Here is a 23,962-nt window from a genome sequence, read left to right on the forward strand (position 1 = left end):
ATATTATCAACCTTGGATGTTTTATATGCATTTATATGCTATTTTATATGATTTTTGGGACTAACCTATTAACCTAGAGCCTAGTGCAGGTTTCTGTTTTTTCATTGTTTTAGAGTACCGCAGAAAAGGAAAATCAAACGGAGTCTAATTGACCTGAAACTTCACAGAAGTTATTTTCGGAACGGAAGCAATCCAGGAGACTTGGAGTAGACGTCAGGGAAGCTTCGAGGGAGGCACGAGGCAGGGAGGCGCGCCCTACCCCCTGGGCACGCCCCCACCCTCGTGGGCCCCTCGTGGCTCCCCTGACCGACTTCTTTCGCCTATATATGTCCATATACCCTAAAAACATCAGTGAACAGAATAGATCGGGAGTTCCACCGCCAGAAGCTTCCGTAGCCACCGAAAACCAATCTAGACCCGTTCTAGCACCCTGCCGGAGGGGGGAATCCCTCTCCGGTGGCCATCTTCATCATCCCGGTGCTCTCCATGACGAGGAAGGAGTAGTTCTCCCTCGGGGGTGAGGGTATGTACCAGTAGCTATCTGTTTGATCTCTCTCTCGTGTTCTTGAGGTGATACGATCTTGATGTATCGCGAGCTTTGGTATTATAGTTGGATATTATGGTGTTTCTCCCGCTCTACTCTCTTGTAATGTATTGAGTTTTCTTGAAGTTATCTTAGCGGATTGAGTCTTTAAGGATTTGAGAACACTTGATGTATGTCTTGCATGTGCTTATCTGTGGTGAAATGGGATATCACGTGATCCACTTGATGTATGTTTTGGTGATCAACTTGCGAGTTCCGTGACCTCATGAACTTATGCATAGGGGTTGGCAAACGTTTTCGTCTTGACTCTCCGATAGAAACTTTGGGGCACTATTTGAAGTTCTTTGTGTTGGTTGAATAGATGAATCTGAGATTGTGTGATGCATATCATATAATCATACCCACGGATACTTGAGGTGACATTGGAGTATCTAGGTGGCATTAGGGTTTTGCTTGATTTGTGTCTTAAGGTGTTATTCTTGTACGAACTCTATGATAGATTGAATGGAAATAATAGCTTTGTGTTAATTTACTACGGACTCTTGAATAGATCGATCAGAAAGGATAATTTTGAGGTGGTTTCGTACCCTACCATAATCTCTTCGTTTGTTCTCAGCTGTTTGTGACTTTGGAGTGTTGCATGTTGAGGGATAGTTATATGATCCAATTATGTTATTATTGTTGAGAGAACTTGCACTAGTGAAAGTGTGAACCCTAGGCCTTGTTTCAACGCATTGCAATACCGTTTGTGCTCACTTTTATCATTAGTTACCTTGTTGTTTTTATATTTTTAGATTACAAAAACCTATATCTACTATCCATATTGCACTTGTATCACCATCTCTTCGCCGAACTAGTGCACCTATACAATTTACCATTGTATTGGGTGTGTTGGGGACACAAGAGACTCTTTGTTATTTGGTTGCAGGGTTGTTTGAGAGAGACCATCTTCATCCTATGCCTCCCACGGATTGATAAACCTTAGGTCATCCATTTGAGGGACACAAGAAGAAGGTTGTGTAGTAAGACATCAAGCTCTTTTCTGGCGCCATTGCCGGGGAGGTTAGCGCTTGAAGGTATATCTTTAGATCTTGCAATCGAATCTTTTAGTTTCTTGTTTTATCACTTGTTTAGTTTATAAAAGAAAACTACCCAAAAATGGAATTGAGTTTGCCTCATACGCTTCATGTTTTTAATATCTTTCGTGAGAACGATGGAAAGGAAAATTGTGCTCAAATTCTAGAAGAAGAAGTCTATAAAATGTTTGGCACTAAATCTTTGAATGATGAGCATGATTGCAATGTTGTTAGTATGAACTCTTTGAATATCCATAGTACTAATGCTGATTGCACTAGTCATGATGAAAATATCTCTTATAAGCATGTCGATTTTTGTGGAGTGCATAGAGTTTACAAGTACATACCAAACAGGGAAGATAGATTTTGCAAGAGGCATAAGTATTTGGAAACTAAATGGTTGCAAGAAAGGCTAGATGTTTGTGCTGAAAATTTAAACTTTCTTAGCCGTACTTGTGAACTTTGCAATGAACGTGATCATTTCAGTACCCAATACAAATTGTTTCATGATCGTATTGTGTCCAAAAATTGTGATGACTTGATTTCCCTTGCACATCATAATGAACTTAGTTTGCTCTTGGGTTATGAAGAAATGAAACGTATAACTAAGGTTATTCCAGAATTTTCCCTTGATAGAGTTCTTGATTTTGATCTAGAGGAAATTTATATGTATTGTGTGGTGAATTGCATTGAAAATCCTTATATTGCCAAGTATATAATGAAAAGAAAACAAATAGAAGATAAAGAGAATATTAATGAAAGGGAAGATACTTCCCAATATCCTCCTATTATTTCTTATGATGAGTCAGGTAATGAGGAGGAGCTTTCTATTCAACCAATCTCATTAATAAGGAGCTCCAAAAAGAGGGTTAAACCCACACATGATGTGAAGAAGAAAAAGAAAAGACGAAGAAGCAAAGGTAAAAAGGTATCCCTCCCAAATGATGTTGCCCTTATTACTCATTGTGATGATGATAATTGCTATACTATTGGTGCTCTCCATACTATTAATGTTTGAGAGTGATTATGCTTATGATATGAAAAGGCCCAAGCTTGGGGATGCTATGTTTGATGAGAATGACAAGTTTGAAAATATATTTGCTGCAATTAATGTTTGTCCCAATCTTGGGAATGCTATGTTTAATGAAGAGGATATTCTTAGTCTCCCAAGTTTTGATATGCAAATTTATTATGATGATAGCATGCCTCCTACTTATGATGATTATATTGATGAAAGTGGGTTTGGAAGAGAGTCAACTTTAGGAAGTAATGATCCCACTATTTTGGAGGATGTTGAATCTTATTGTGATAATTATGAAAGTGGATTTGGAGAGGTCATGACTTTATTTAGTAATGACTCCACTATCTTGGAAGAGGTTTCAATCGATTATGATGAGAACAAAGTTGCTACTTATGATGATTATTGTGATGATACTTATGCTATAAAAAGTAGTGATGATTATATTTATAAAACTTGTCATGGTTATGATTACCCTTTTTCTGAACATTACTCCTTTAATGTGGAAACAATTTATATTATGCGAGTTTCTTATGATACTCCCACTATTCCGAATGAGACAAATTTTGCTTATGTGGAGAGTAATAAAATTTCTATGCTTGTAGATCATGAAAAGAATGCTTTAGGTGCTGGTTATACTGTTGAATTCATTCATGATGCTATTGAAACTTATTATGATGGAGGAATATATGCTTGTAGGAATTTCAATAATATCAAGTTTCCTCTCTATGTGCTTAAAGTTTTAAAGTTATGCTTGTTTTACCTTCCTACGAAAGTTGATTCTTGTTCCAACAAGTTGTTTGCTCAAAAAATCCCTATGAATAGGAAGAGGGTTAGACTTAAATGTGCTAGTCATACTCTTCATGATGCTCTCTTTATGTTACAATTCTTATCTTTTATGTGAGCATCATTGAAATCATCATGCCTAGCGAGGGGCGCTAAACGATAGCGCTTGTTGGGAGGCAACCCAATTTTATTTTTGTTCCTTGCTTTTTGTTCCTGTTTAGTAATAAATAATTCATATAGCCTCTGTTTAGATGTGGTTTTATGTTTTACTTAGTGTTTGTGCCAAGTAAAGCCTTTAGGACCTTCTTGGGTGATTGTTATTTGATCTTGCTGTAAAAAACAGAAAATATGCGCTCACGAGAATAATTTTCGTTTCTTACCAGATAGTGATAAAATACCAATTCCACTTGAAGTAGATTAATAAACAAATTTCCTAGGACTTGCTAATTTCTCAGGATTTTTGGAGTTACATAAGTATTCGAATCCTACAGATTACTACAGACTGCTCTATTTTTGACAGATTCTGTTTTCTATGTGTTGTTTGCTTATTTTGATGAATCTATGAGTAGTATCAGAGGGTATGAACCATAGAGAAGTTGGAATACAGTAGATATTACACCAATATGAATTTAGATGAGTTCACAACAGTACTTAAGTGGTGATTTATTTCCTTATACTAATAGAGCTTACGAGTTTTCTGTTAAGTTTTGTGTTGTGAAGTTTTCAAGTTTTGGGTAAAGATTCGCTAGACTATGGAATAAGGAGGGGCAAGAGCCTAAGCTTGGGGATTCCCAAGGCACCCCAAGGTAAATCCAAGGACACCAAAAAGCCAAAGCTTGGGGATGCCCCGGAAGGCATCCCCTCTTTCGTCTTCGTTCATCGGTAACTTTAGTTGGAGCTATATTTTTATTCACCACATGATATGTCTTTTGCTTGTAGCGTCATTTTGTTTTATTTTGTTTTGCTTGATGTTTGTATACAATACCAAGATCTGAAATTCTTAAATGAGAGAGAGTCTTCACATAGTTGCATAATTATTCGAATACTCATTGATCTTCACTTATATCTTTCGGAGTAGTATGTCATTAGCTCTAGTACTTCACTTATATCCTTTTAGAGCACGACGGTGGTTTTATTTTTAAGAAATAGATGAACTCTCATGCTTCACTTATATCATTTTGAGAGTCTCGAAACAGCATGGTAGTTTGCTTTGGTTATGAATTTAGTCCTAATATGATGAGCATCCAAGAGGGATATAATAAAAACTTCCATATAAGTGCATTGAATACTAAGAGAAGTTTGATACTTGATAATTGTTTTGAGATATGGAGATGGTGATATGAGAGTCATGATAGTGAGTAGTTGTGAATTTTATAAATACTTGTGTTAAAGTTTGTGATTCCCTTAGCATGCACGTATGGTGAACCGTTATGTGATGAAGTCGGAGCATGATTTATTTATATATTGTCTTCCTTATGAGTGGCGGTCGGGGACGAGCGATGGTCTTTTCCTACCAATCTATCCCCCTAGGAGCATGCGCATAGTACTTTGCTTCGATAACTAATAGATTTTTGCAATAAGTATGTGAGTTCTTTATGAATAATGTTGAGTCCATGGATTATACGCACTCTCATCCTTCCACCATTGCTAGCCTCTCTAATACCGCGCACTTTTCGCCGGTATCATACCTACCTATTATGGCATTTCCATAGCCATTCCGAGATATATTGCCATGCAACTTTCCACCGTTCCGTTTATTATGACACGCTCCATCATTGTCATATTGCTTTGCATGATCATGTAGTTGATATAGTATTTGTGGCAAAGCCACCTTTCATAATTATTTCATACGTGTCACTCATGAGTCATTGCACATCCCGGTACACCACCGGAGGCATTCACACAGAGTCATATTTTGTTCTAAGTATCGAGTGTAAGAAAATAAAAGTGTGATGGTCATCATTATTAGAGCATTGTCCCATGTGAGGAAAGGATGATGGAGACTATGATCCCCCCACAAGTCGGGATGAGACTCCGGACGAAAAATTAAAAAAGAAAAATAAAATAAAATAAATAAAAAAGAGAGAAAAGGCCCAAATAAAAAATAAAATAAAATAAAATAAATAAATATGAGAGAAAAAGCGAGAAGGGCCAATGCTACTATCCTTTTACCACACTTGTGCTTCAAAGTAGCACCATGATCTTCATGATAGAGAGTCTCCTATGTTGTCACTTCCATATACTAGTGGGAATCTTTCATTATAGAACATGGCTTGTATATTCCAATGATGGGCTTCCTCAAAATGCCCTAGGTCTTCGTGAGCAAGCGAGTTGGATGCACACCCACTTAGTTTATTTTTGAGCTTTCATACACTTATAGCTCTAGTGCATCCGTTGCATGGCAATCCCTACTCACTCACATTGATATCTATCAATGGGCATCTCCATAGCCCATTGATACGCCTAGTTGATGTGAGACTATCTTCTCCCTTTTTGTGCTTCAAAGTAGCACCATGATCTTCATGATAGAGTGTCTCCTATGTTGTCACTTCCATATACTAGTGGGAATCTTTCATTATAGAATTTGGCTTGTATATTCCAATGATGGGCTTCCTCAAAATGCCCTAGGTCTTCGTGAGCAAGCGAGTTGGATGCACACCCACTTAGTTTCTTTTTGAGCTTTCATACACTTATAGCTCTAGTGCATCTGTTGCATGGCAATCCCTACTCACTCACATTGATATCTATTAATGGGCATCTCCATAGCCCATTGATACGCCTAGTTGATGTGAGACTATCTTCTCCCTTTTTGTCTTCTCCACAACGACCATTCTATTCCACCTATAGTGTTATGTCCACGGCTCACGCTCATGTATTGCGTGAAGATTGAAAAACTTTGAGAACATCAAAAGTATGAAGCAATTGTTTGGCTTGTCATCGGGGTTGTGCATGATTTAAATATTTTGTGTGGTGAAGATATAGCATAGCCAGACTATATGATTTTGTAGGGATAAATTTATTTGGCCATGTTATTTTGAGAAGACATGATTGCTTGGTTAGTATGCTTGAAGTATTATTGTTTTTATGTCAATATTAAACTTTTGTCTTGAATCTTATGGATCTCGATTTTTTTACCACAGTAAAGAGAACTACATGGATAAATATGTTAGGTAGAATTCCACATCGAAAATTCTATTTTTATCATTTACCTACTTGAGGACGAGCAGGAATTAAGCTTGGGATGCTTGATACGTCTCCAACGTATCTATAATTTTTGATTGTTCCATGCTATTATATCATCAACCTTGGATGTTTTATATGCATTTATATGCTATTCTATATGATTTTTGGGACTAACCTATTAACCTAGAGCCTAGTGCCAGTTTCTATTTTTTTCCTTTTTTTAGAGTATCACAGAAAAGGAAAATCAAATGGAGTCCAATTGACCTGAAACTTCACAGAACTTATTTTTGGAACGGAAGCAATCCAGGAAACTTGGAGTAGACGTCAAGGAAGCTTCGAGGGAGGCACGAAGCAGGGAGGCGCGCCCTACCCCCTGGGCGCGCCCCCACCCTCGTGGGCCCCACGTGGCTCCCCTTACCGACTTCTTTCGCCTATATATGTCCATATACCGTAAAAACATCAGGGAACATAATAGATCGGGAGTTCCACTGCCAGAAGCCTCCGTAGCCACCGAAAACTAATCTAGACCCGTTGCAGCACCCTGCGGAAGGGGGGAATCCCTCTCCGGTGGCCATCTTCATTATCCCGGTGGTCTCCATGACGAGGAGGGAGTAGTTCTCCCTCGGGGCTGAGGGTATGTACCAGTAGCTATGTGTTTGATCTCTCTCTCGTGTTCTTGAGGTAATACAATCTTGATGTATCGCGAGCTTTGCGATTATAGTTGGATCTTATGGTGTTTCTCCCCCTCTACTCTCTTGTAATGGATTGAGTTTTCCCTTTGAAGTTATCTTATCGGATTGAGTCTTTAAGGATTTGAGAACACTTGATGTATATCTTGCATGTGCTCATTTGTGGTGACAATGGGATATCACGTGATCCACTTGATGTATGTTTTGGTGATCAACTTGTGAGTTCCGTGACCTCGTGAACTTATGCATAGGGGTTGGCACAGGTTTCGTCTTGACTCTCCGGCAGAAACTTTGGGGCACTCTTTGAAGTTCTTTGTGTTGGTTGAATAGATGAATCTGAGATTGTGTGATGCATATCGTGTAATCATACCCATGGATACTTGAGGTGACATTGGAGTATCTAGGTGACATTAGGGTTTTGGTTGATTTCTGTCTTAAGGTGTTATTCTTGTACAAACTCTATGATAGATTGAATGGAAAGAATAGCTTCATGTTATTTTACTACGGACTCTTGAATAGATCGATCAGAAAGGATAACTTTGAGGTGGTTTCGTACCCTACCATAATCTCTTCGTTTGTTCTCCGCTATTAGTGACTTTGGAGTGTTGCATGTTGAGTGATAGTTATATGATCCAGTTATGTTATTATTGTTGAGAGAACTTACACTAGTGAAAGTATGAACCCTAGGCTTTGTTTCAACGCATTGCAATACCGTTTGTGCTCACTTTTATCATTAGTTACCTTGTTGTTTTTATATTTTTAGATTACAAAAACCTATATCTACTATCCATATTGCACTTGTATCACCATCTCTTCGCCAAACTAGTGCACCTATACAATTTACCATTGTATTGGGTGTGTTGGGGACACAAGAGACTCTTTGTTATTTGGTTTCAGGGTTTCTTGAGAGAAACCATCTTCATCCTACGCCTCCCACAGATTGATAGACCTTAGGTCATCCACTTGAGGGAAATTTGCTACTGTCCTACAAACCTCTGCACTTGGAGGCCCAACAACGTCTACAAGAAGAAGGTTGTGTAGTATACATCAGTATGTCTTGATTAACCTCGCTCTTTCTCAGACACAAACGATATATCTCCATGTTTGAACCCAAATCGACATATTCATATTGTATACTCTCTCATGCACATTGTCTATCTAGGTCACTCTCTCCAACCCGTCTCACTCTTTCGATCGCACAACGACCCACACTTGCTCAATCTCTCTCCCTTTATACATGTAATCAATTGACCTTCCTTCCTCCAACGCACAAAATATATCTACATGTATGTGGCTGGATCATCTCTCAAGCTCTATCTTACAGCCCTCACCCTTCCCAAAAGCTCAATCCGATAATATCTCTCCAGAGCATATATATCTTCTCAATGAATGTTGGACCACACTCACTTTGTCTCTATCTATATGTCTCTCGATTGACCTCGCTTTCTCATGCCGTATCTCCCACACATTGAAGCTAACTCTCCATCCCTCCCAAAGCCAGAGCTATTTACATTGCGAGGGGGAATCCAACCTTTGATTAATTTGTGTAGGCATTTATTTCGGTGGGTTTATATTATATTTTCGTAGCATTTGGCCCACAACTACTCTGTTGGGAATATAACTTTCAGGTATGACCCGCCCAGGAGGGGCCGGGTCAACCCTAATGGCGGGTTATTAAGAGAAGCCCAGTAATATTCAGGATGATAGTTTATTAAGAATTGTAGAAGGCCTAAGCCCAGAGGCAGCTTAAGGCCCAATATTGTAAACCGCCATATGTAAAGAAAGACTTGTAAAGGAAGGCATATAAAAGAAGTCACCGAGCCAGACACGTTTTATGAGCCGGCCGGGACTCTGTAGGCCGCCAGGCGTCAACCCGTGTATATAAGGGGACGACCCGGCGGCGGCTTAGGACAAGAAACAATAGATCGATAGCCAAGCTAGCGGATTCGCTCCTTGGTCATCGAAACCTAGCAATACAACTTCAACTGGACTAAGCCTTACCTTCACCGTAAGGGGCCGAACCAGTATAAACCTCTCGTGTCCTTTGTCCCGATTAACCCCTTTAAGCTTCCTAGTTGCGATGGCCCTACGACTAAGTCCTTTCGCTAGGACATCTGCCGTAACAATTCCATGATAGTTGGCGCCCGTCGTGGGGCCAGCGCACGGTGGATTTGAGTTCTTGAAGGGCAACTTCGAAGGGCTCAAGGGATACGCTGTGGGCCGGATGACAAAGAGTCGTCGAGGCAAGCTCTACATCGACGACAAAGGCTGGGGCCCCGACGCCGGCTCGATTGAGTATGGGTACCGGGTCCCCTTCGGTGGAATCCATGTCTTCATCGGCCGGATCGGCGAGTCAGGCCCTAAGCCGGACGTCTGCACCAACCTCATCGAGACGGCTCATCGCGCGAGACTCGCCCGGGCTCAACCCATCGTGCGGCGGGCCTTTGTGGGTTGCATCCATGGAGGGGAATTTTCTGACGGATCGATAGACGGTGGTGAGATGGCCATCGGTTCCATGTTGCGTCATCAACAGGCGAGACAGATTCTTTGTATCAGCTACAAGATCGCGTGCTTGGGGGCTGTTCCGATGGCAGCAGTATTTCAGACCCTTCTGAGCCGCCGAATCGAGCCGGAGTCTTCATGGCTGGCACTCAACCCGGGCAGAATTCTATGGCTGCGGCAGCAATAACCACCGGGTCAGCGGCAGCCGGGTCAGGAGACCCCGCGCGCCCCCGGCTCAGGTACTAATGTACCTCATGGATAAGATGACAACTCTGTTGAGTGCTGTGGTTGAGCCGGCGGATAAGGCTCAGCATGACGCGGAGGTGGCACGACTACGTGAAGAGGTGGCATAGGCCAAGGAAAATTTAGCAGCAGAAGATGTCAGGATGGCTACGGAGCGGGCGGCTTCAGATGCTCGTGCTCAGCAGCTTCAAGCAGAGACTTTCCGGCTCTCGGTGGATCTGAACGCGTCAAACGAGGTCATGAGGAGAAGACACCAGAAGACTCAGTCATGTCTGCCTCTGACTTACGATCCAAGGAACCTTTTTCACACACCCGGGGTCGGTCCCAGCAACCCCCGAAGGCAAACCGGATCACAACACCCGGGGCGGGGGCGCCGGTTCAGCCGAGGACCATGGAACCACCCCGTGTGAATACTGCTCTGCCTCATTACACGCCAGTACCACCGGGTCACTTCTCTAACCCTTTGGAGAATTTAATTGCTGCATCGGCCCGTCTGGCGGCTCTCCCAATGGAGGGTGACTCTCCAACAGCGATCAAAACACGAAGGGTCAGAGAACTTCTTCAGACAGCCCTGGCACAGCAGGATGCGTACTCTTATAGTCGAGACAAAATCCATTCAACCCCTCGCCCAAGCCGGAGCCCGAGCTATAGTAGGCATATGGACTCGGCGACTATGTCAAGCAATGCCCAACGCCGTAACCAACCTCGCAGGCATGACCCAGCGCAGAATGGGGCCTTCAACTTAGTGGATCAGGAGAGGATCCGTCAGGAGGCTGAGCGGGCGGTTCAACTGGCCGCTGAGCAGGCAGCTCATCTGGCTTTTCCGGTTTATCCAGCAACCTCTGTTGAGGAAGGAGTAGCCACAAGGACAGGAGGTGTTCCTTCTCTAGTGCCGGCTCTACGTAATGAGCGCTTGCCAAAAGATTTTAAAGGGCCTCATAAAGTGCCTAATTACACGGCCGACTTGTAGCCTGGGGCATGGATTGAAAGTTATGAGATGGCGATGGAGCTATTGGAGGTCAGCGATGCAGCAATGGCAAAATATTTTACTATGATGTTGGATGGAACAACTCGCACTTGGTTGAAAGGGTTGCCACCCAACTCCATCGGCTCATGGGCGAAGTTAAAAGCCCGGTTCATTCAGAACTTCAAGGACACATGTAAGCAACCTATGTCAATCGTGGACTTGACAAACTGTAAGCAAGATGAAGGTGAGTCCACGACCCATTGGGTGCACCGGGTCAAAGAGATAATACACTCATCTGATAAGATGGATGCCGGCTCTGCGGTCTTAATGTTGGAGAAAAATTGCCATTTTTAACCTCTGAAGCAGAAGTTGGGACGGCTCAAGCGTGATTGTCATGACATGGGCCAGTTGATGGTGGCTCTGGTCAAATATGCTGATTCAGATAGTACCAAGGATCCCGCGTCTGATGAAGAGAAGGCAGGGAAGGGGAAAAAGAATGGCAAGGGTCACCAGCATAACCCGGCGAGTCAAGGAGGTAATAAACGTAAGGCTGACGAGTTTGTGGCTAACACCAGTACATAGGGCAACAACCAACGGCGCAAGGGGAGGCCACCTCCTCGGGCCGGCAGGTCAGGTCCCAATCTTGAGCAACTACTGAATGAACCCTGTCCGAGACGCCGGCACCCAGGAGAAGCCAGCTACCCATCTGTGGAAGGACTGTACGACATGAAGGCATTTAAAAATTCCAACATGTTAGATGGTAACCACGGACCTGGCGGCGGTTCAGGCAGCGGCGGTTTTCATGGCCCGGGCGCCGGCTCAGGCGGAGGTGGTTTTCACGGCCAGGGCCATCCGGGTAACCAAGGTGGTTATAATCAGCAATCCGGCCAAAGCAATCAGCAGCAACAACAACAACAGTCCAGGTATCAGAGTAATCCGAAACAACTGAACAGTGGGCAGTACCACGTATTTACCACTAGTTTGTGCAAGAGGGACCAGAAACTTCATAGGAGGGCTGTAAACGCTGTTGAGCCGGTGGTTCCACGTTATTTGAGGTGGTCAGAACAGCCTATTGTGTGGAGTAGGGAGGATCACCCTCCCCGGGTTGATAATCCGGGTCACTTGGCTTTGGTGGCGGTGCCTCAGGTTGGGGGATATAAGTTTACTAAGGTGCTCATGGACGGAGGCAGTAGCAGTAACATCCTCTATTATGAGACGTTTCGTCGTATGGGGTTGACTGACAAGAGTCTTAAACAATCCAACACTGTTTTCCATGGTGTTGTACCTGGTAAGTCGGCATACCCAGTTGGTAAGATTGAGCTGGAAGTAGCCTTTGGGGATGAATATGATTCTCGGGCTAAGAAATTAACCTTTGAAGCGGTTAAGATCAAAAGCCCATATCATGCCCTATTTGGACGGCCGGCTTATACCAAGTTCATGCCTGGTCGTGTTACGTATATCTGCAACTCAAGATGCCGGGTTATAAAGGCACCATCACAGTACATGGGATCCAAAAATAGCCCTAGAATGTGAAGAAGGTGATGTTGCTTATGCTGAGTCTGTTTGTGCAACAGAGGAATTAAAGTTTTATAAAGATAATGTTGACTCGGCAGACATGACGTATTTGAAGAAGCCAACTACGGAGCATGAACCGGTGTTGAAATTCAAATCAGCTGATGACACCAAGATGGTCGATTTTGTGCCTGGCGACTCATCCAAATAGCTCATTACCAGTGCTAACTTGGATCCAAAATAGGAAAGCGCGCTCATCGAGTTCATCCGTGAGAACCGGGAAATTTTTGCATGGAAGCCTTGTGACATGCCGGGTGTCCCGAGAGAACTCGCTGAGCACACTCTCAATATTGATCCGAAATTTAAGCCGGTCAGGCAGTTTCTTCGATGATTGAACGAACAAAGGCGCAAGGCTATTGGAGAAGAGGTGGCCCGGATCTTGGCGGCCGGGTTCATTGTTGAAGTTTTTCACCTGGAATGGTTGGCTAACCCGGTGCTTGTACTAAAAAAGAATGGCACCTGGCGTATGTGTGTGGATTACACTGATTTAAACAAGGCTTGTCCGGCTGACCCTTTTGCTCTCCCTCGTATCGATCAGATCATTGATGCTATGGCAGGTAGCGAGCGTTTGAGTTTTTTGGATGCCTATTCGGGTTATCATCAGATGAAGATGGCAGTTAAGGACCAGGAGAAGACAGCTTTCATCACTCCGTTTGGAGCCTTCTGCGATGTGGCTATGCCTTTTGGGCTTAAGAGTGCCCAGGCGACTTATCAATGATATGTGCAGAATTGCCTTCACAATTATATTGGGTGTAATGTTCATGCTTATGTGGATGATATAGTGGTGAAATCCAGAGAGAAGGAAACCTTGGTAACTGATCTGAAGGAGACCTTTGATAACCTCCAGGTCTACAAGATGATGCTTAACCCAGCCAAGTGTGTTTTTGGAGTCCCAGCTGGCAAACTCTTGGGTTTTTTGGTGTCTAACAGAGGCATTGAGGCTAACCCGAAGAAAATTAAGGCAATCACATCTTTGGCTAAACCAGCGTGCATCAATGACGTTCAGCGGCTGGCGGGACGGGTTGCAGCTTTAAGCCGGTTGGGTGAGAAGGCTATGCCATTATATCAAATGATGAAGAAGGCGGATGATTTTGTCTGGAATGACGCTGCTAACTCTGCTTTTGAGGATCTAAAGAAACATCTCGCTGAGCCGCCAGTTCTTGCTGCTCCGGTTGAGAAAGAGTCGTTGTTGTTGTTGTATGTGGCTGCTAACTCACGTGCTGTCAGTGTAGCTATTGTTGTGGAGCGCAAGGAGGCTGGCAAGGAACATCCAGTCCAACGGCCGGTTTATTACATCAGTGAGGTGCTCATTGAATCTAAACAAAGGTATCCACATTGGCAGAAGCTTGTTTATGGGGTGTTCATGGCAAGCCGGAAGCTCAAGCATTATTTCCAGGGTCACCCAATCACTGTGGTTAGCTCTGATCCTCTAGGAGACATTATTCAAAATAGAGAAGCCACATGACGAGTCTCCAAGTGGGCTATTGAACTTGGGTCTCATGGTTTGAAGTATATGCCACGTACTGCGACCAAATCTCAAGTGCTGGTCGATTTCATTAACAATTGGACAGAGTTGCAGACACCTAAAGAAAAGCCAGACAACACATATTGGATGATTCATTTTGATGGGTCCAGACAGTTGGAAGGCTCGGGGCTGGGGTTGTTTTAACTTCTCCTCGAGGTGACAAGTTCTATTATGTGTTACGGTTGATGTTTCCTTGTACTAACAACGCAGCAGAATATGAAGCCTTGCTCCATGGTCTTCGAATGGCTAAAGAAATGAGTCTGAGCCGGGTACGGTGCCTTGGCAACTCAGATTTGGTGGCTCGGCACGTGTCATGCAAGTGGGATTCCAAGGACCCTCTCATGGCAGCTAATCACCGCGAGGTCGACGCTGTTGCAGGGAATTTTAAGGGTTATCAAGTGGAACACATTGACCGGAGAAAGAACGAAGCGACTGATGCCTTAAGCCGGTTGGGATCTCAGCGTAAGCCGGTGCCACCTAATACCTTTTTAGATGTGTTACATAACCCATCTGTTAAGTTGCCTACAGAGGAAGATTTGGCCATTCCTGACCCGGAGGCATAGTTGGTGGCGGCTCTTCACGTCATTCTGGATTGGACAGTACCGTTCTTGGCTTACATGACATGGGGCGAATTGCCAGAGGACGAGACCCTGGCCCGACAGATAACCCGGCGGTCCAACTCAGTGACAATTTCTGATGGTGAGTTGTATCACTGCAGCGTCACTACAGCGTTTCAACGTTGTGTTTCTCCTGAAGAAGGTCAAGAAATTCTTCGTGAGATCCATGAAGGGGATTGTGGTCATCATGCCGGGTCAAAGTCTCTTGTGGCCAAAGCTTTCCGTCATGGTTTTTACTGGCTAACGGCTCACGCTGATGTGGAGGAGCTGGTCAGTAGGTGTGATGGATGTCAAAAATTTGCACGACGAGCGCACGTGCCGGCTCAAGAGTTGCGGATGGTTCCAATCACTTGGCCGTTTGCAGTCTAGGGGCTTGACATGGTTGGACCTTTCAAAAGGTCCAAAGACAAAAAGACACATATTTTGGTGGCAGTTGACAAATTCACAAAATGGGTTGAGGCAGAGCCAGTGAGCAAGTGTGATGCAGCCACGGCGGTTCAGTTCATGAAAAAGGTGATTTTTGCTTTGGTTTTCCACACAGCATTATAACTGACAATGGCACTAATTTGTCCCAAGGGGCTATGGAGGAATTTTGTCAATGTGAGCATATCCGGCTTGATGTTTCTTCAGTATCTCACCCCCAATCTAATGGTCAAGCTGAGAGAGCAAATCGGGAAATTTTAAAAGGTCTCAAGCCCCGGCTTATGGTTCCTTTACAATGAACACCAGGTTGTTGGGTACAGGAGTTACCTTCGGTGCTATGGAGTATCAATACCACTCCTAACAGGTCTACAAGTATTACACCTTTTTTCATGGTTTATGGAGCAGAAGCAGTCCTGCCTAGTGACATCCGTCATGACTCGCCGAACAAGCCCGACAGGATGCACTTGACTTGTTAGATGAAGAACGAGATTTGGCAGTAGCCTGATCAGCAATTTACCAACAAGACCTGCGCCGTTATCACAGCCGCCAGGTTAAAACTAGAACCTTTCAAGAAGGCGACTTGGTGCTCCGGCTCATCCAGGATCAGTCCGACGCACACAAGCTATCCCCACCTTGGGAAGGGCCCTTTGTGGTCAGTAAGAACTTAAACAATGGGTCATATTACCTTATAGACGTTTGAGAGCAAAAAAGGCTCACTTAAGTCGGAGGAGGAGACCCGTCGGCCGTGGAATATTGCCCAGCTTCAGCCATACTACACCTGAGCCACCGGCTCTCGTCATGTACATACTTTGACATTGTATATATTATGATAAGTAATAAAGCAGGACCTCTATCCTTTTCCTTTTCCTCTTCAATGATCATATATCTTTACTATTTTTATTATTCAAATGACTATTAAGGGGCTGATCATATCTAAAGCTAGCCTAACCCTCTTTTGGTCCGGCTCAGGATCGTATTCGAATCTAGCCGTAAAATTTATGGTCACTAGGGGGCTTCCTGTTCAAACATAGGTCGAATTCTAACCAAAGAGAACATAGCTGTCGTAACCCTCTTGATCGGCACAAAGCCAAACTCACTAGGGGCTTCCTGATCGTATCTGAATCATAGCTTCACCCCTTTTAGGTCTGACTTGGATCATATTCGAATCAGGGTCGTTAAAAACCTCTCAAGGTCATTTGGGGGCTTCCTGTTCAAACATTGGTCGTATTCAAACCAAAGAGAACATAGCTGTCAGTACCCTTTTGATCGGCGCAACGCCAAAACCACTGGGGGGCTATATGATCGTATTCAAATCTTAGCTTAACCCCTTTGTTCCGGTTCTCTGATCGTATTCGAATCAGGAACCCCCAAATTTTATTTAAAGGTTTAAATTACATTGTTTGAAGTCTGTTATTTTGTCTTACTGGGTTTTGTTGTCTAAAATCTAACTGTTAGCATGGTTTTTTATTTAAACCGGCTTGACTATTTGACAATAAGCCACCAAGGCATAATAGTCATCAGGCATATGGAAGCATTGATTTCTCAAACCGATTGGGTTATCAACCTCATTGTCCGGGTTATGAAAGCCGGCAGTTCCGATTCAAGGAATACAGGTATGGCAGTGATATTCAAAGACAGATTTATCTGTGTTTTTCCTTTAATTAAAGGTTTTCTCAACCTTGTTTATTTTGCATTTGGTTCTGTTTTTCCTACTATGTCAATTTCATAGTTGTATATCGGGTGTTTTGACCCGTCCGGCGCTAAACTGCCAGGACAGTTTTTTCATCTCTTACAGGAACAGAATCATAGAGGTAATGCATATATATTAAAACATCATGGGAAAAGAGTCATATGTAACATCTTATGCACGACGGCATAAGCAAAGCATGCAGTTTTCAAACTAACCTATTACAAGGCATTGAGAGCCCAAAAGGTTAAGACTGTTTTTCTTTCTTAAAGTTAAAGGCTAGGCTATTTATATGATCATTGCTCCTCCCTCGCCGGTTCACCTCCTTCCACTGATTCAAAGCTGGACTTTGACCAATCAAAGCCATTAACTGCGACAAATTCAGCTTCCTCGTTAATCAAGCCAGCCAGGTCAATTTTCGGGGCAAAGGTATGTTGGCGAACCGGCGGGATAAGATCTGTCACTTTATAAGAGGGAGCCGCCATTCTCTTATTTTCCATATCAAAACCCGACTGATATTTGTCGATGTTGGTCTCCTCGCCAAGTATGGTAGCTTCAGAACGGACTCCCCTCACACAGGCAATGAGGTCATCTTGCTCAAACGGAGTCCCATCTTCTTTCAAAGTGGGATACCCCCTGACCACATCTGCCGGGTCTAATTCTGGCACCCAAGCTTTGCAGCGGCTCACGGTAGTCAGCGCTCCGGCTCTTGCACAAGACTATTTGGTTTCCTTGAATCTCGCGGGTAAGATGGACAGCTTCTTCAAAATATCACTTAGGCGGTTGGGTCCTTGATTGGCAGGAGAGATGGCCGCAAGCGCCCGTTGAGCCCCCGTGTACAGTTGTTCCATCAAGGTGTAAACCGCCTTCAGTTTTGTCATGCTGTCTTGGCTCAAGTTATTACTCCGCGGACCTATGAGTGTTTCAACAAAGGTTAAGCAGGCGGCTTATATTCCTGGGAAAAATAGAGTGTAAGTGACTTGTGCAAATAACTTACTGAAGATGGTGGAAACCATTTGAGACACACGGTTTTTTAAGCCGGTGAGCTCTGTGGTAACCTCCTCAAGAGCCGCCTCAGCTGTTTCAGCACGTTGTATCAGCAACATCTTTTCTTTGGCCCAGGATTTCTTCTTTGCAGTCAAGCTATTCTTCAATTTTTCTGTCTCAGAAAGACTCAATTGGAGTTTAGAGTCAGCAGTCTTGATTTCTGCCTCTTGATCCGCCAGTCGGGTCTTTGCATCAGTTAATTGGGGCCCAATTCAGATAGGGTGTTCTACAAAGTGTACACAGGTGTGTCAAGGCTTAAATTAAAAGTTATAAGGGTTCAAGTCTCAAGTACTTTGCACCGCAATACCACTTGACACTTGGGGGCTAATGTCTGCCAAAGCAATTTTTTATGACTCTTATATGTTTCAAGTCCCAAGTGTTTCACAAAGTAACAACACTTGGCACTTGGGGGCTAATGCATGATATTCGGAAAGTTTCTCAAGATTGAGCCGGATCACAATGCTTATTGGGACTAGTAAAATACAGTTATGAAATTAAGTACCGGTTCATTTATGATAAATTGAGCCGGCCCTTAGGGACTACAGGTGAAGTTTACGCTACTCTATTGGACTATTGATAAACCTAGAGACAAAGTATCACCCTATATCATAAAGTCTACAGATCATTCAGGTTCATCATCTGAAGACTTGGGGGCTGGCATAGTATAAGTAAACCGGAGAACATACCTCATATTTCAGCTACAATTGTTTGACCATCTCGATTTCTGAGTCACGGCTGGAGTGCACATGACTAAGATAGCCGGATAGTACATCATTGACATTGAGGTGACCATAATGGGAGATATCAAACCGCACTTTTTGCTTCTCTAAAGCCTCTTGCTTAGCAATATGCCAGGCTAATACAGTGGGGTTCCCCGGTTCAACAAACCGGCTACCGGTAATCAAAACGTTAGTATCAGAAGTTGTTGGCGGGTTAGCTGAGCTAGATGGTTCAGTAATGGTTGGATTGAGGGTGGCTTCATCGGCTGACAACTCAGGAGGGTCCAATTGAGTATCAACAGCCGGGTCTTCTGGTGCTTCAGGTTGAGAGGGAGAAGTTGGCATGGCCGGCTCAGGTGCAAGAACTTTCGGGTCTTCTGCCGGCTTAATCACCTTGGCCTTCTTGGATTTGTCTTGACCACTAAGAAATATTTTACGAGGTATTTAGTGTAATGATGTAGCTTTAAGGATACAGAGGAAAGATGATTTTTCCTTACCCAGGGGCAGTCTTGAAAGACGGAAATTGAGTCTGAGATGAGTCGCCAGAAGAGCGAGAAACCTCCTACAAAGGTAAAATAAAGTTAGTAATGCAAGGGAATAGATCCATTAATGGAAGCAAAAGACAAAGATGAAAGAAACCTCATTCTGGCATTTTCGAGGAGTTTGTTGTAAAACGGAAGGCGGTTCATCGTCGTCATTAGTCCGGGCCTGACGGCGGCTCTCATGTTGCTGTTTTTTCAAAAGCAAATGAGGGTCCAAATAAGCCAAAGGGTGCGAAAACCTTACTTTCCGGGTTACCAGTCGAAGTTTCTGTCTTGGCAAAGGGGCTGAGTCGCAGGAAATAGTTACCTCTTCTTCTACGGCTTGGCTAGCCCCCGTGTCGTCCTAGCAATAGTCAGTGTCAATAAGATTATTAAAAAACTGGCCAAGGGAGTCAAGGGTTACCTCCGACTCAGAAACATCATCAAGCTTTAACAGGTCCGAAGCAGTATTCCTCTTCTTCTTGGACCTCTGGGTCGTCTTCCTGGCGGCTATGGCAGCGGCTCTAGCCTTCTTGGCAGCTTCATGATCATACTTGGCCTTCCAGAAGTCAGATTTGGCATGTAAATAAATAAACAGGATAAAATATCATGCAAGTATTTAAACTACTGAGGAAAACACAAAAAGAGAAAGAGGTCAGGGGTTTTTCACCTCTGGTACTGGGTTACGTTTGCAGAAGGGGTTTAACCCAACCTTACTGCAGTCCTCATATTTGCCGTTGACAAGGATGGTTGACATTGCAACAATGTCTTCTTCAGTTAGTTGTATAGAGCTGTGATGCAGAGAATCATTTGGGCCTCTGCCATATTCATACATCAATTTTGATCGGCGGCTTAGAGGGATGACCCGCCAGGAGATCCAGCAACGGATCAGATCCACTCCGGTTAAGCCATTCCCCAATAAAGCTTGAATCCTTTTAATAGATGGAATACGCTTCTTGCGTTCAGCAGCAGTAAGCTTATCAGGGAGCACAAACTTGGAATCCAGACGATCCGTGCGACAACCCGGGAGTGGTTTTTCATTAGCTGGTGACGTATCTTGGCAATAGAACCAGGTCTGATTTCAATCTTTGGGATGACTCGGTAAGACTATTAAGGGAAAGACGACGCCCTGTCGGCGCTGAATTGAAATTCCACTGAGTTCCAAGCTAGGGCCGTTGGTACACTCATTCTGGCAGTTCAAATAAAAGTACTCTCTGAAGAGTTCCACAGTCGGCTCCTCTTGAAGATACACCTCACAGAGAACTTGAAAATTGCAGATGTTGGATATGGAATTGGGTCCTAGATCTTGAGGGCGATGTTTGAAAAAAATGAAGAACGTCTCTGAAGAACTTTGAGCCGGGTGGTGAAAAACCCCGATTCATATGGTCAGTGAAGACAATAACTTCACCGTCTTTGGGATTAGGCTGTTCCTCATCCGGGTTAGGGGAACGATAAGACATAATTTTTTTCTCTGGCAAAAATCCAATGGTGACAAACTCTTTCAAGTTGTCTTCAGTTACTATGGAGGGGACCCAATTGCAGACTGTTGGTGCTTTTGACGGCATGATGAAAAGGGGAAGCTGAAAAGAAAGTAACTTGCCGGTTCAATTTATTGATGAAGTTACAGGATCATGACACAGATGAATAATGGCGGCTTAAATAAGGGCTAATGACACATATAAAGGAAAAGGTGAGCCGGCGTGATAAGCCACCATGACTAAAGATATTCGAAGGATGCCAGGAAGGGAATTGGCTAAGTGTTGAGACAAACAAGTTTCTCAAGCTATTACTATTATTTTGGATCAAATGGCCATTTGGAAAAGAAAATATTCTAGACCTAAAAATCTAGTACAAATGACTTCGTGAGTTCTAATGAGGCCTCTGTACAAGAAAAAGCGATCTACTAGTATCAAAAATAAACACAAAACAACTAATGCATGAGTTATATATTCTTTTTGGATCAAGAAGAAGTTGCAGTGGAAGAACTACGAAGAAACTGTGATGAACTATGAAGAACACGGAGAAACTTCAAAACCCTAATGTAGATCTGAGGTGCGGGAAGGCGAAGACTTACAGCTGCAGATTTTCTATGGAGGGTCACCGCCGATCTCTGGATCGACTCAGGTTGATGCAGCGGTCGAGGTCGAGGAAGACGAGATGCTTTGCGACGGCGGCGGAGCTCGGGCAGCAGCAGGGTTGCGAGAGAAAGAAGATGAGGAAAGGGAAGAATGAGTAAAGACTTGATCGTGCCTATTTATAAGGGGATAATTGAACAGGCAAGGTGCGAAAATCGAGGAAGACCCAAATAATGGTTATCCAGCTAAACAGACGCCTCAATTTTTGGAAGACTTTTAAAGATAAAGATTCGTTGGAGATGACGTCATAACAGGGTTTCATATTTTCGGAAGATGATGTCATGGAGGGTTACAAAGTTTTTACAGACAGATGAAGATGGATTTCGTCTAAGTGTTGAAGGTACACAAGAACGAGGTTCAAATCAACCTGGGGCCTAATGTTGGGAATATAACTTTCAGGTATGACCCGCCCAGGAGGGGCCGGGTCAACCCTAATGGCGGGTTATTAAGAGAAGCCTAGTAATATTCAGGATGATAGTTTATTAAGAATTGTAGAAGGCCTAAGCCCAGAGGTGGTTTAAGGCCCAATATTGTAAAATGCCATATGTAAAGAAAGACTTGTAAAGAAAGGCATATAAAAGAAATCACCGAGCCGGACACGTTTTATGAGCCGACCGGGACTTTGTAGGCCGACAGGCGTCAACCCGTGTATATAAGGGGACGACCCGGTGGCGGCTTAGGACAAGAAACAACATATTGATAGCCAAGCTAGCAGATTCGCTCCTTGGTCATCGAAACCTAGCAATACAACATCAACTGGACTAAGCCTTAGCTTCACCGTAAGGGGCCGAACCAGTATAAACCTCTCGTGTCCTTTGTCCCGATTAACCCCTTTAAGCTTCCTAGTTGTGATGGCCCTATGACTAAGTCCTTTCCTAGGACATCTGTCGTGACAATTCCACGACAGATGTATGTGGCTGGATCATCCAACGCACAAAATATATCTACATGTATGTGGCTGGATCATCTCTCAAGCTCTATCTTACAGCCCTCACCCTTCCCAAAAGCTCAATCCGAAAATATCTCTCCACGGCATATATATATTCTCAATGAATGCCGGACCACACTCACTTTGTCTCTCTATCTATATGTCTCTCGATTGACCTCGCTTGCTCACGTCGTATCTTCCACACATTGAAGCTAGCTCTCCATCCCTCGCAAAGCCAGAGCTATTTACATTGCGAGGGGGACTCCAACCTTTGATTAATTTGTGTAGGCCTTTATTTCGGTGGGTTTAGATTATATTTTCATAGCATTCGGCCCACAACTACTCCGAACACCGTTGCAACCCCGCACCTCCCCCAATTGATTTCCCTCTGGCTCGGTCATTGCTCTCTCGCACGTCCTTTCTCGCCTTCAACATTGCACCATGGTATTATTGCAAAAAACTCTGCTGTTCTCTTTAATTATTACAAATAAGCTACAAAACTACACACCGATAGTCCACCTGGAATGGAACAAATTTCGACCCACAAATTAAAGTGCTACAAACTACACACCGAGGGGCCCACCTGTCATGAAACAAATTTGGACCCATATACAAATTAAAAAATAAAGGACGAGGATCGAACATGCGACCAGGGCCTTCAAATCGCACGTCAATAGGCAACATTAGTAGAACAACAATGTTTGTTGTACCCCCCTTTGTTCATATAATGTTTTTATATTACCACATCCTATTTAATGGATAACATGTAATATTATTTTTAGTACATTAGTGGGACCGGCTCGTTCGCACGTAGTACTATTTGCCTTCACTTACTGGTGGGTTCCATGTGTGCTCTCTCTCCCGCCCCCCTTCTGCGTTTAGACGCACGGGCAAACACAAAGAACTCGCGGGCGATGTTGCCGTTGACCATATCTGGACGCGTTCACAAGTTACGGCAGCAGTTTCACGTACTAGTAGTACTAGTCAATGTGTACATGCAATGCACGTTAATTTGGAAGTATATTAAGTGCATGTGGATATTAAGTAGGATATTATTTGCGTATTATTATGTGATTAGCACTATTTTTTGCATGAAATTAACTACACGCTAAACGTGTTGAGCGCTCGACATTGAAGCAGTCTATGACGTTGGATGAGAGGAAATACTTGTGGCTTCATCACGTTTTATATTTAATTTGATACGGCTCTAGCAGAACATTCAATCGATCAAACCATATATTTCATTTAGTCTGACTCTGACTTTAAATTCATACGACGATCGATCTAAAATAAACAGAAATGATAAACGTTCGGATTTTAAGCATGGCAATCCGAATGTTTTTCATGGCAAATTTAGATTACGTGGCGGCGGCAAGGGCGTCTTGCGGTGGGAAGTAGCTCCTCTGCCGTGCTCTTTGTGTCATCAGGCCACTGACCGACGGCGACGGCGGCATCTTGCGCCATTGTTGGCGTACTCCTAGACGTTGGCCCTAGCTTCAAGGAAGGCCACAATGTTCTGGACTTCCGTCTCCAAGAGCGAGTCAACTAGCGGGAGGAGGTGACTGGCGTTGGTGCAAGGAAGCGGTCGACGGTGGCCATCCATGCCGCTGAGGGGGGCACTGGCACCCGCGCGGGGTCAGGCGCTAGCAACGGCGCGGCAGAGACATTCTTGTGCACGGGCACCGGCACGGGCGCGCACGTTAGTGCACGCGCAGGCGCATGCACTGGCAGGTGCACGGGCACATGAAAGTTGGCAGGGACCTCGTGGAACCCCGTGGCA

Source organism: Triticum urartu, chromosome 7, assembly GCF_003073215.2.
Source record: "Triticum urartu cultivar G1812 chromosome 7, Tu2.1, whole genome shotgun sequence".
Classification (NCBI taxonomy): Eukaryota; Viridiplantae; Streptophyta; class Magnoliopsida; order Poales; family Poaceae; genus Triticum; species Triticum urartu.